Below are 11,678 nucleotides of genomic sequence, written 5' to 3'. Positions count from 1 at the left end.
TAATTGAGGGTGTAGAATACAAGTGCTACTCTGAGATGAAAAGATAGGTACAGGAGAGGAATTCATGGCGGGCCGCATCAAACCAGTCAGAAGACCGATTACCCAAAAAACAGTGAACAGACCAGCTTCAAGGACGGATAAACAGCACCGAACATTGAGCCTCGTGTGCCATGCATCGAAAATATCCAACAAAATTATTCTCAGAAGAATAGAAACCAAATAGAAGGACAATTATCTTAATCCCAGTACGATTTTAAAGAAGGTGTGAGAGCAAGAGAAGCGGAATTGGCACTGAGATAAGTGACAGAGAAACAGCTGAAGAAGGACAAGAGTACATTCATAGCATTTTTAAATCCTGAGAAAGCATTTCACAATAGCAACTGAGAAGTATTATGCAGTATCGTTCGTCAGTCAGGAACTAGCTATAGAGAGAGAGGTGATGATGAGGTGTGGTTCGTGGGGCGCTCAACTGCGCGGTCATCAGCGCCGTACGAAGTCTCAATTGTTACTCAGTCCAATTTTTTCACAGTCCAGTGTAGTCATTGTCACGAATGATAATGATGAGGATGAAACGATGAGGACAGCCGGCCGGTGTGGCCGAGCGGCTCTAGGCGCTTCAGTCTGGAACCGCGCGACCGCTACAGTCGCAGGTTCGAATCCTGTGTGTGATGTCCTTAGGTTAGTTAAGTAGTTCTAATAGTTCTAAGTTCTAGGGGACTGATTGATGACCTCAGATGTTAAGTCCCATAGTGCTCAGGGCCATTTATTTATTTATTTATTTATTTATTTATTTTTTATTTTTTTTGTAATGATGAGGACAACACAGAGGCCCAGCCCCTGGGCAGAGAAAATCTCCAACCCGGGCGTGTAGAGAGAGAGAGAGGGAGAGACTTATAAATAAAACACCTATATACGTGAGTTCGGAGTAGTTCGCTATGGTGATAAAGAAGAAGCAGCTAGCATTCAAGAGGGTAAAGCAAGGTTCCTCCCTGTGGCCTTACTTATTTGATCTATACATACAGAAAGCAATCGACGGGGTGAGAGAAGAAATAACCACAGGAGTAACAGTTCATGGAGATAAGATAGGCATGCTGAGATTTGTCAGTGATGTAGCACTAGCTGCAGAAAGTGAAGGCGGCTAGCAAAGGATCCTGAACACAACGGATAGAATAATAGAGAGGATTTCGTGTAGCAATAATGCACATAAAACAAAGTTCTAGTCTGCAGTATAATCAAAAAAAGCAAGACAGAGCTTAAGTTGAAAAATGAAACAATTGAGGAAGCGAAGGAGGTTAATTACCTAGAAAGTAAAATCACAAGTGATGGAAGGAGCTACAAGGAGACAGTATGCACAACTACCCACGCCAAGGATGCTTTTAATAGGAAGAAAAACATAAGTCTAGATGTGAGGAAACAAATGTTGAAGACCGACGTGTGGAGCATTGCAATTTACGGCAGTGAAGCTTGGACGTTGGGAGAGAGAAAGGAGAGGAGAGTCGCTGCATTTGAAATATAGTGTTACAGGAGAATGATGAAAATCAGCTGAAGAGAAATGATCACGAAAGAAGAAGTTTTCATCAGAGCAAGCGAAAAATATGCTAATAAAACACCTAAAAAGAAGAAGGGCTCAGCTGATAGGTCATGTACTCTGACAAGATGGTCTATTGACAAGTGTAATTGAGGGGGCAGTAGAAGGCAGAAATTACAGAGGAAGGCCCAGACTGGAGTATAGTAAACAAATAACGGAGGATATGAATTGTTCTTCATACTACGAGCTGAAAGGGAAGAGCGAGAAGAGAAAAGAATGGGAAGCTGCTGCCAACCAACCTCACGGCTACTGACTAAAGAGAGAGAGAGACAGCTATATAACGTACAAGTGATGTATGGAATACGTAACTAATCAGGTACGAACCTACAGAGTATCTCTCTTCCAGCACATCCTATCTTGCGTTCTCAGCAACCAATTATTCTTGAGTAGTCCACAGACAGGTTAATTCACATTATAACAATTTACGTGTGAGGGGATTTAGGAATCCAAGGTGGGAAGGTGAGGACGTATGTGTGTAGTGGTGAACGAGAGGAGAGTGATTGGATTATAATGGTAGCTTAGGATTTACATCTCGTCAACTACGAGATCATTAGTGACGCAGCAGAAGATCGGACTAGAGTAAGACAGAGTGTGAAATTGGTCATGTCCATTACAAGAGAATAGCGCTGTCATAAACCTTAAGCGATTTAGGGAAACAACGGAAAAACCAAATCTCGATGGCCAGACCGAGGGCTGAAGCACCGTTTTCCCGAAAACGAACCCAGTGTCTTCTCACAAAGGGTAGGTTGTTAGGTTACGGCACCTGGTACTTAGGATCTCAGAAATGACGAAACAGCTTGGCTTTCCGCGTGTCACTATCGTGAAAGTGTATGAAGGAGAGTGAAACCATGAGTACACGACATGGTGTCCGGTGACCGCGCCTCATAACAGAATATGGAGCTTGGAAGCTTGCCCGCTCTGTAAGGTAGGATAGGCGACAATCTGTGGCAGATCAGGGGACAGAGTACAATGCTGGTGCAGACACAAGTGTTTCGGAGCTCATAATCAGTGAACGGTTAAATTTGGGGCTCCACAGCAAACTCCCCCTACATATTTCTATTACGACATAGTCAGTTAAGATTGCAGTCAACAAGGAATTATCGAGGTAGGACCATGTATCGATGGACTCGTGACGTCAGGTCGGATGAATCAGATGTCTTGTTGTGCCAGGTCGATGGTGGTGTCCAAATACCCAGTTATCCAGGCGAATGGCTGTTCGAAACGTGCCCCACCTCAAGGACGCAGGCCGGTGAAGGTAGTATTATGCTGTGGAGGACATTTACCTACCCTTCCTTGAGAGCTGTGATGGTAATCGAAGGCACCATCACAGCTGTGTACTATGTGAACATTATTGCGGACCACCAGCATCCATTCATGCTTGACGACTGTCTTCTCCGGCGACGGCATCTTCCAGCAGAGTAACTGTCTGTATCACAAGATCGGAACTGAGCTTCAGCGGTTTCAGGAGCATGCTGACTTATTCACGTTCATGTGTTGACCACCTAATCTGCCTGACTAAAACCCAGTTTATCACATGTGGGGCCTTAAATGACGTCAACTCCGCGCCCACGATCGACGGTTCAGTTTACGAGAACTGCGTGACGTGTGTGTAGACATTTAGTGCCATATACTTCCGGAAATTTTCTGAATACTTTTGAAATCCATGCACGCTTTATTGCTACTGTATTGCGTTCTAATGGTGGACCAACACGCTTTCAAGAAGATGGTTATAATATTTTCGATCGTTAGTGAAAGTGATCAACCCGTGGCTGTAGAATTACCTCGCTCCAAAATCACTGCCGTTACTGTCACATTATTGAAAACAACAAACAGATATGATGCTTTAGGAAAAGTTCAGGTGTACGTGATTGTTTCACTGTGAAAATGTCGATTGATGACAAAACCTCCTTCTGAACATCCGTCAGCTGTCTGAGAACACGAAAATGTAAAGAAAAATCATGCTCCTAAGCCTGGACACAGATGGACAATTAAACGTATTGTAGAGTTACCAGAATGAGATTTTCATTCTGCAGCGGAGTGTGCACTGATATGAAACTTCCTGGCAGATTAAAACTGTGTGCCTGACCGAGACTCGATCTCGGGACTTTTGCCTTTCGTGGACAAGTGCTCTACCAACTGAGCTACCCAAGCACGACTCATCCCCTCTCCTCACAGCTTTACTTCCGCCAGTACCTTGTCTCCTACTTTCCAAACTTCACAGAAGCTCTCCTACGAACCTTGTAGAACTAGCACTCCTGAAAGAAAGGATATTGCGGAGACATGGCTTAGCCATAGCCTGGGGGATGTTTTCAGAATGAGATTTTCATTCTGCAGGTTCGCAGGAGAGCTTCTGTACAGTTTGGAAGGTAGAAGACGAGGTACTGGCAGAAGTAAGGCTGTGAGGACGGCGTGAGTCGTGCTTGGGTAGCTCAGTTGGTAGAGCACTTGCCCGCAAAAGGCAAAGGTCCCGAGTTCGAGTCTCGGTCCAACACACAGTTTTAATCTGCCAGGAAGTTTCGTATTGTAGAGTTGATTGTCTAGGAGCTCGTTTCAGCGTGTTTCAGCAGAAGCTTTTGAAATGAGACTGACAGCTGCAAGGTAGTGTCAGGGGTGCACACACTGATCAACAAAATCTGCCACAACATACATCTTGCTCACCTGACGTTGTCCTGTGCGAGCCGGCCGCGGTGGTCTCGCGGTTCTAGGCGCTCAGTCCGGAGCCGCGTAACTGCTACGGTCGCAGGTTCGAATCCTGCCTCGGGCATGGATGTGTGTGATGTCCTTAGGTTAGTTAGGTTTGAGTAGTTCTAAGTTCTAGGGGACCGATGACCACAGATGTTAAGTCCCATAGTGCTCAGAGCCATTTGAACCATTTTTTGTCCTGTGCGATTTGTTTTTGTCTTCAGACACATGGAAGGATACCGATGTGGCCACGTGGATGCGGTCAAGACAGAGACAATGGAAGAGCTGTCAGTCAACACTGCAGACATTTCCAACAATGGAATCACCGAATGAACAAGTGAATTAAGTGCGACTGTGTGTACTCTGTAGATTCTTTTGTAAAAAGACTAAAATGCATAGCTCTTTATAAATGCCAGTTTTTTTCTGTAACCTCTCGCAACTTGTTTGAGTGGGAGGTTTTTACGACGACAGAAATGTAGGTCACGAATTTTACATCACACTAAAAAAATAAACGCTTTCAGAAGGAATGACTCGAATGAGTCACACTAGGCAGATGCGTCGAACAGTCTACTAGAACAAGATGAAAATGGCGCCGCATTAGCAAGTGAATCAGTTGGGACGAGTCAGGTTGTTTAGCCTCATGGGAACAAGTTTGCCATACTGTGGCGTTTTCATTAGTTCAGGACACGTTTCATCAAAGATATGTGTGTGGAATCAGTGAATGGGAGAGGGTCGAACTTAGTGATGAATGGTATCGCATCGTGGTGCACAGCATGATTACTATCCTCTTCATACATCCATCACGAACTGATAGTTTCAAGGACGTTGTGCGAAAGTGGTGCTCTGAGATGAACAGACTGACACACGAGAGGAAACCTTGAGGTCCCGCATCAAACAATCACCTTCGCCACTCATGGTTATTATAACTGTTTACTCGTAACGTCCTCTATTGGAATTCCGACCGTTTAGCCATTTTCAAGTGGATTACAACAAAACAGCTAAAGCCGAGTGCACAAACACAATTGAATCGTTTCACTTACATAATGCCTTATGTATGACAGCTGTATTATAAAACGACACATTAATCACATTTGTTTTTCAGCAAACGTCAAAATTTTAAAAATATCTTACAAGTACATACAGCGTCCGGAATAAAGGTTCCAATTTTACAGATGATCTAGTATGCTTCATGGGAAGAAAAAAACTTGCTATACAGTGATCAGCCACAACATTATGACCAGCTACCTAATAGCAGGTCTGTCCACCTTTGGCACGGATAACAGCGGCGACGCGCCGTGACATAGCTATGGTAGGTGGCTGGAGGGAATTGGCACCACATCTGCACACGAAAGTCACCTGATTCGCATAATTCCGGGGAGAGGGGCCACGAGCTCTGACGCCACATCCAATCAAATCCCAGATGTGTTCGATCGGGTCCAGATCTGGCAAGATGGGGACAAGCAAATCAATTGGAACTCACCACTGTGTTTCTCGAACAGCTTCATCGTATTCCTGGCCTTGGGGACATGGCGCATTGTCATGCTGAAAAATGCCACTGCCGTCGGGGAAACGTGATCGTTATGAACGGGTGTACGTGATCTGCAACAAGTGTACGACACTCCTTGACCGTCATGGTGCCTTACACGAACTCCACTGGACCCGTGGATGCCCAAGAGAATGTTCCCCAGAGCGTATTGGAGTCGTCGCCAGCTCGTCTCCCACAGTACAGGTGTCAAGGAACAGTTCCCCTCGAAAACGATAGATTCGTGCCCTCCCGTAGGGATTCATCACACCATGCAGTGCTTTGCCACAGCGCCAACGTCTAGTGCCGATGCTCATGTGTCCAGTTCAGTCGCAGTTGCCGATGTGGTGTTAAAATTGTCGCATATATGGGTCGTTGGCTGCAGAGGCCCATCGTTAGGAATGTTTGGTGCACTATGTATTTAGGCACACTTGTACTCTGTCCATCATTACATTCTGATGTTACTTCCGCTACAGTTCACCACCTGTCCTATTTTACCAGTCTGCCCAGTCTAAGAAGCCCGACAGCAGTAATGAGGAGTGGCCGGACACGCCACGACGTTTGGATGTGATTTCGCCTTTGTTTCGTCACGTGTGAGGACACTCAAGACAGCACTCCTCGGACACCAGACAAGTCGTGCAGTTTTATAAATGCTCGTGCCAAGCCTCTGGGCCATCACAATCTGCCCTCGATCAAACTCAGGTGGATAGTGCGTCTTCTCCATTCTTCACCCGGACAGAACGCTCATTGATACCACATGCACCGTGCGTGTGTCTGACTAGCAGCCATCCTCGTCAGGTGATGCTGCTATCGTCTGGACGGGTTTATGTCGATAGTAGGTTGGTTTACGACCAGTTTAACCAGTGGTCGTAAACCTCATATCTTCGGAGTTACGGCCTGCGAGTGTACTTGTGTATGAGGCCCATATCTTGCACACCAAGCACTTTGGCACGAGACAAATGAGCAAACAGCCTACTTACTAGACGTTTATGCAGCACAAGGCGTTTACATTGGTACCAAGCACGTTACCAACACAAAAACACGTACGGTAATCCACAGCCTACTACAGAACGCAGTGTATCGGTCCGAAATGTCATTTACATCTGGTGTACTCGTAGGGTTCACATGGAGCATTGTTTGTGGTACCACAGCAGTACATTACTCAAAATTGCTTCTGTGTCCATCACTGGACGTACAGCTCCCAATGGAGACCAACTGTTCAACACAGATATAGCAGATCCGGTATCTGCTAAGGGCAAACAGATGTAAGCACCCTACACGCATGTAACCTATGTCGGTATGTTCCCAGAAATCAAATAAGCCGCGCATCTGTAGAGATGTTTAGTACCCTGTTCAGTGACTTTCGGAAACGTAATTTTTACAACTCGCATACATGCTAAGTAGTAAAGGATATTAAAACATTGAAGGACAACTGTGGAATGAGAGTCGGAAGAACAGCTGCAGCCGAAAGTATTGTTAAGTCTTTTTTTATGGACAGTCCTCCATGAACTATAACTCTGCCCCTACCATGAAGAGAAAGTCCAAGCTCTGCTGCCACATGGTCAGCTCGCGATATTTTAATTCTTCCAGTCGTTTCTCCATACATGTCATCATCTGCAGTCACGACGAAGACGTTATTCACTGATGAGGTGGGCTTCGCGAGAGATTGTATCGTAATTTACAGCAACACACACGTATGGGCAAACGCCGACCCGCATGCAGTTGAAGAGAGTCACCAGCACACATTTAGTATCAATGTTTGGGCAGGCGTCCACAGGAACAGACTGCTAGATCCCAACGTTCTACACGACACATTGAATGGTGCTTGGTATCGTATCATATTACATATGTTGCTGGAGAATGTGCCATTACATGGACAACTGCAAACGTAGTACATGGATGATGGAGTAACGGCCCATTTTCAACTTTGGGTGAGGCGACACGTAGTACGAGTCTTTCAGGAGCGATGGAATGGTAGGGGAGAGGCCAGTACCTTGTCTTCCCATTCTCCTGACCTTAACACTATGGGTATTGGACTTTGGAGCTTGCAAAAATGATGTGGATACATTGAGAGAACGCGTGTTCAACGCCTGCTGAGCAATCTGCCAACAACCAAGGGTGTTGCAACGAATGCGTGATTCCATGATCTAAAGGCGAAAAATTTAAGAAACTGATGCACTGGACCTTTGTTAAAGCTTACAATTTGTGCATATACTGACATATTTTAGCTTTTTTTGTGAATACACAATTCTATTGATTTTGTGTGGCGTTAAATATTTACGTCTACCCTCACCGCCAGATTTATACATTTTCATGGCAATTCCTGAACGCCTCTTGAGTAGTACAGAGGACTTGACTTAGACCCAGACCATATCGCCACCACAAGTGCATAATACTTGCAAATGGATGGTATTTTGGACAGGCTCAATTAGTGACGCTATTTGTTTTATTAATTCATACCACTGTCATAAGCACTCCGTCTTCAGGCCACAACTGGCCCATCGGGACCATCCGACCGCCGTGTCATCCTCAGGTGAGGATGCGGATAGGAGGGGCATGTGGTCAGCACACCGCTCTCCCGGTCGTTATGATGGTTTTCTTTGACCGGAGCCACTACTATTCGGTCGAGTAGCTCCTCAGTCGGCATCACGAGGCTGATGCACCCCGAAAAATGGCAACAGCGCATGGTAGCCTGTATGGCTACCCATCCAAGTGCCGGCCACGCCCGACAGCGCTTAACTTCGGTGATCTCACGGGAACCGGTGTATCCACTGCGGCAAGGCCATTGCCACTGTCATAAGAGTACCATTGTAAGTTTCATTTCGTTTGTATCCGAACAGTTCATATTTTTATAATGCCTCTCGTTGGTTTATTGCCTATAACAGAAAAACAGAAGACAGACATTATTCGTTAATACTATAAACCATCACATTAACTAAAATACTCTGCTGAGGCTCGGGCAATTTTTCAATTTCATAGCTGTAAAAAGCTACGGGTTCAACCCAATTCAAAGGGTATTCTTATCCTCAAACTAATTTTATTGATTGTGGTTCGATAACGAGCGAAAATGACAAATATCTGAAAATGCTGGATCACAAAGATAAGTGCAGTTAGCATTGCATTCGAGCCAAGTTCCTGGACAGATTGTTTGTGGAATCATCAGGATGTATATCTACATCTACATGGATACTCCGCAAATCACATTTAAGTGCCTGGCATCGAACCACCTTCAGCGCAAATTGATACATTTACCATTCCCGATTACCCCTGAAAGTTTGTAACATCAAAACGGAATCACCCTGTATACGATGAACATTACTTTAACCATCAGCATTCGAACAAGGGCCTTAATGAATGGGTGGCAGCATAGGCCACCGCCAAGGGTGCCAGCAGAGAGGGAGCGCTAACATTGACCAAAAAACAGAGAAAGATGAAGATAAAGATAAAGAGAAAGAAAAGGAAAGTAAGATGGATTAAGAATTAACAGGCAGACACAGATGTTTCTATCTTCCGTCTACGAGAAGAAGCCTGCTCCTCTTCCAGCGACCGTAAACTTGTACGCTGATGCCACAGAGTCATTTCCTCCTTGTATCAACGCACAGAAATTGATACTAACGAACAGACGTCTATCGCTAACATGGTTTATGTGACAACAGTGCTCTTGGCTCACGTAGCTCTCGCCTGCGGAAATCGCTCATATACTACTTCGATGGAATATAACAGGATCGCGAAGATCGGTGAATGATTGTCGAAGCAAATATGGCATTTGATTTGTTCGAAGGCTTCCGAACTTTGCCTATTTTTACCGCCTAAGGTCTGCATCGAGACGCGACTGGAGGAAGCAAGCAATAGTGGAGGAGTTGACACACACACACACACACACACACACACACACACACACACACACACTGAGGTTGTGTACCTTCTCATATCGCGTAGGACTCCTGCCCGGCGTAATACAGCAGCTTGACGTGGCATGGACTCAAGATGTCGTTGAATGTCCTCTACGGAAGCGTTAATCCATGCTGCCTCTATAGCCGCCCATAATTGTGAAAGTGTCGCCGGTGCAGGATTTTATCCACCGACTGGCCTTTCCATTATGTCCCATAAATATTTGATGGTATTCATGTCGGTCTAACTGGGTGGTAAAACCATTCACTCGAATTGTGCAGAATATTCTTCAAACCAATCGCTAACAGCTGTGGCCCAGTGACATGGCATAGTATCATCCATAAAAATTCCGTCGTTGTTTGGGGACATGCAGTCAAGGAATGGCTGCATATGGTCTCCAGGTAACCGAATATAACCATTCTCGGTCAATTACACAGTGCATTTCATGTAAAGGCAGCCCACACCATTATGGAGTCACCGCCAGCTTGCACAATGCCTTGTTGACAACTTGGGTGGGTTCTGCGCCACACCCGAACCCTACCATCAGCTCTTATCGACTGAAATCGGGATTCATCTGACTAGTCGACGGTTTTACAGTCGTCTAGGAGTCAATCGATACGGTCACGAGCCCAGAACAGGCGCTGCAGGCGATGTCGTGCTGTTTGCAAAGGCTCTCCCGTCTATCGTCTGCTGCCATAGGCCATTAACGTACATTTCGCCGCACTGTTCTGACGGATACGTTCGCCGTAAGTCCCACATTGATTTATACGGTCATTTCACGCAGTGTTGCTTGTCTCTTAGCACTGGAAACTCTACAAAAATGCCGCTGCTCTCGATCGTTAAGTGCAGGCCATCAGGCACTACGTTGTCCGTGGTGAGACGTAATGCCTGAAATTTGGTATTCCCGCATGCTCTCGGAAAACTGAATTCCATAACGATTTTCCGAAATAGAATGTCCCATGCGTCTAGTTCCAACTACCACTCCGCATTGAAAGTCTGTTGCCGGCGGTGTGGCCGAGCGGTTCTAGGCGCTACAATTTGGAACCGCGCGACCGCTACGGTCGCAGGTTCGAATCCTGCCTCTTGCATGGATGTGTGTGATGTCCATAGGTTAGGTTAGGTTTAAGTAGTTATAAGTTCTAGGGGACTGGTGACCTCAGAAGTTAAGTCCCATAGAGCCATTTGAACCATTTTTTGAAAGTCTGTTAATTCCCGTCGCAAGGCCACAATCAGTTCGGAAACCTTTTCACATGAATCACCTGAGTACAAATGTCAGCTCAGCCAATGCACTGCCCTTTTACACTTGTGTACGCAATACTATCGCCGTCTGTATATGCGTATGTCGCTATCCCATTACTTCGTCACCTCAGTGTAACTTACCTGCCCTTCTGGCCAGCACTTTTCCTATTCCCACGTTTCGGTTGGTATGATTCAACTTTTTAGAAACTTTATACGATATGTAATTTATTAACCATAGCCATACACTTAGTTTGTTGTGTGCAGTATTTTTCATCAAGTCAGTAATGCTTGATTTTTTGTTAAAGGCACAAAACTGTTAAATCTGCATAGGAACAATTGCAGAAAGGTAGTTTTATAGCAGGTGTGGGGGGGCTGGAGGACAACTTTGGCAGTTTAATTCGAACCAAATTATCTCTGAGTTAAACGTCAACATCCTGGAGCAAAATAGTGGCCTTGGCTACATGGCCCCTATTAATTGTTATACAAGCTTTTAGAGATTAACGCCTTTAGATACAGATGTGTAAGTGTTTCTACATTCGATGTACTGAGTCCCGTTCCAAACAGTCGCCAAGATTCAGTGAGTGCGTCCCTCTTCAAAAAATGGTTCAAAAGGCTCTGAGCACTATGGGACTTAACTTCTGAGGTCATCAGTCCCCTAGAACTTAGAACTACTTAAACCTAACTAACCTAAGGACATCACACACGTCCATGCAAGAGGCAGGATTCGAGCCTGCGACCGTAGCGGTCGCGCGGTTC

The 11,678-nt window shown here is 45.4% G+C and overlaps 1 non-coding gene and 1 pseudogene across 1 annotated transcript; one reads left to right on the top strand and one right to left on the bottom strand.

Annotated features, from left to right (window-relative positions):
* The first annotated feature begins 4,006 nt into the window (after positions 1-4,006).
* Positions 4,007-4,081, top strand: Trnal-caa. The gene has a single exon. It is a non-coding gene; the product is annotated as a tRNA-Leu (tRNA).
* Positions 4,082-8,464: 4,383 nt separating this feature from the next.
* On the bottom strand, positions 8,465-8,582 carry LOC124797010 (annotated as a pseudogene).
* Between the last annotated feature and the right edge of the window lie 3,096 nt (positions 8,583-11,678).

The sequence above is a fragment of the Schistocerca piceifrons genome, chromosome 4 (assembly GCF_021461385.2).
Source record: "Schistocerca piceifrons isolate TAMUIC-IGC-003096 chromosome 4, iqSchPice1.1, whole genome shotgun sequence".
Taxonomy (NCBI): Eukaryota; Metazoa; Arthropoda; class Insecta; order Orthoptera; family Acrididae; genus Schistocerca; species Schistocerca piceifrons.
This window is presented reverse-complemented; position numbering and strand designations above follow the sequence as displayed.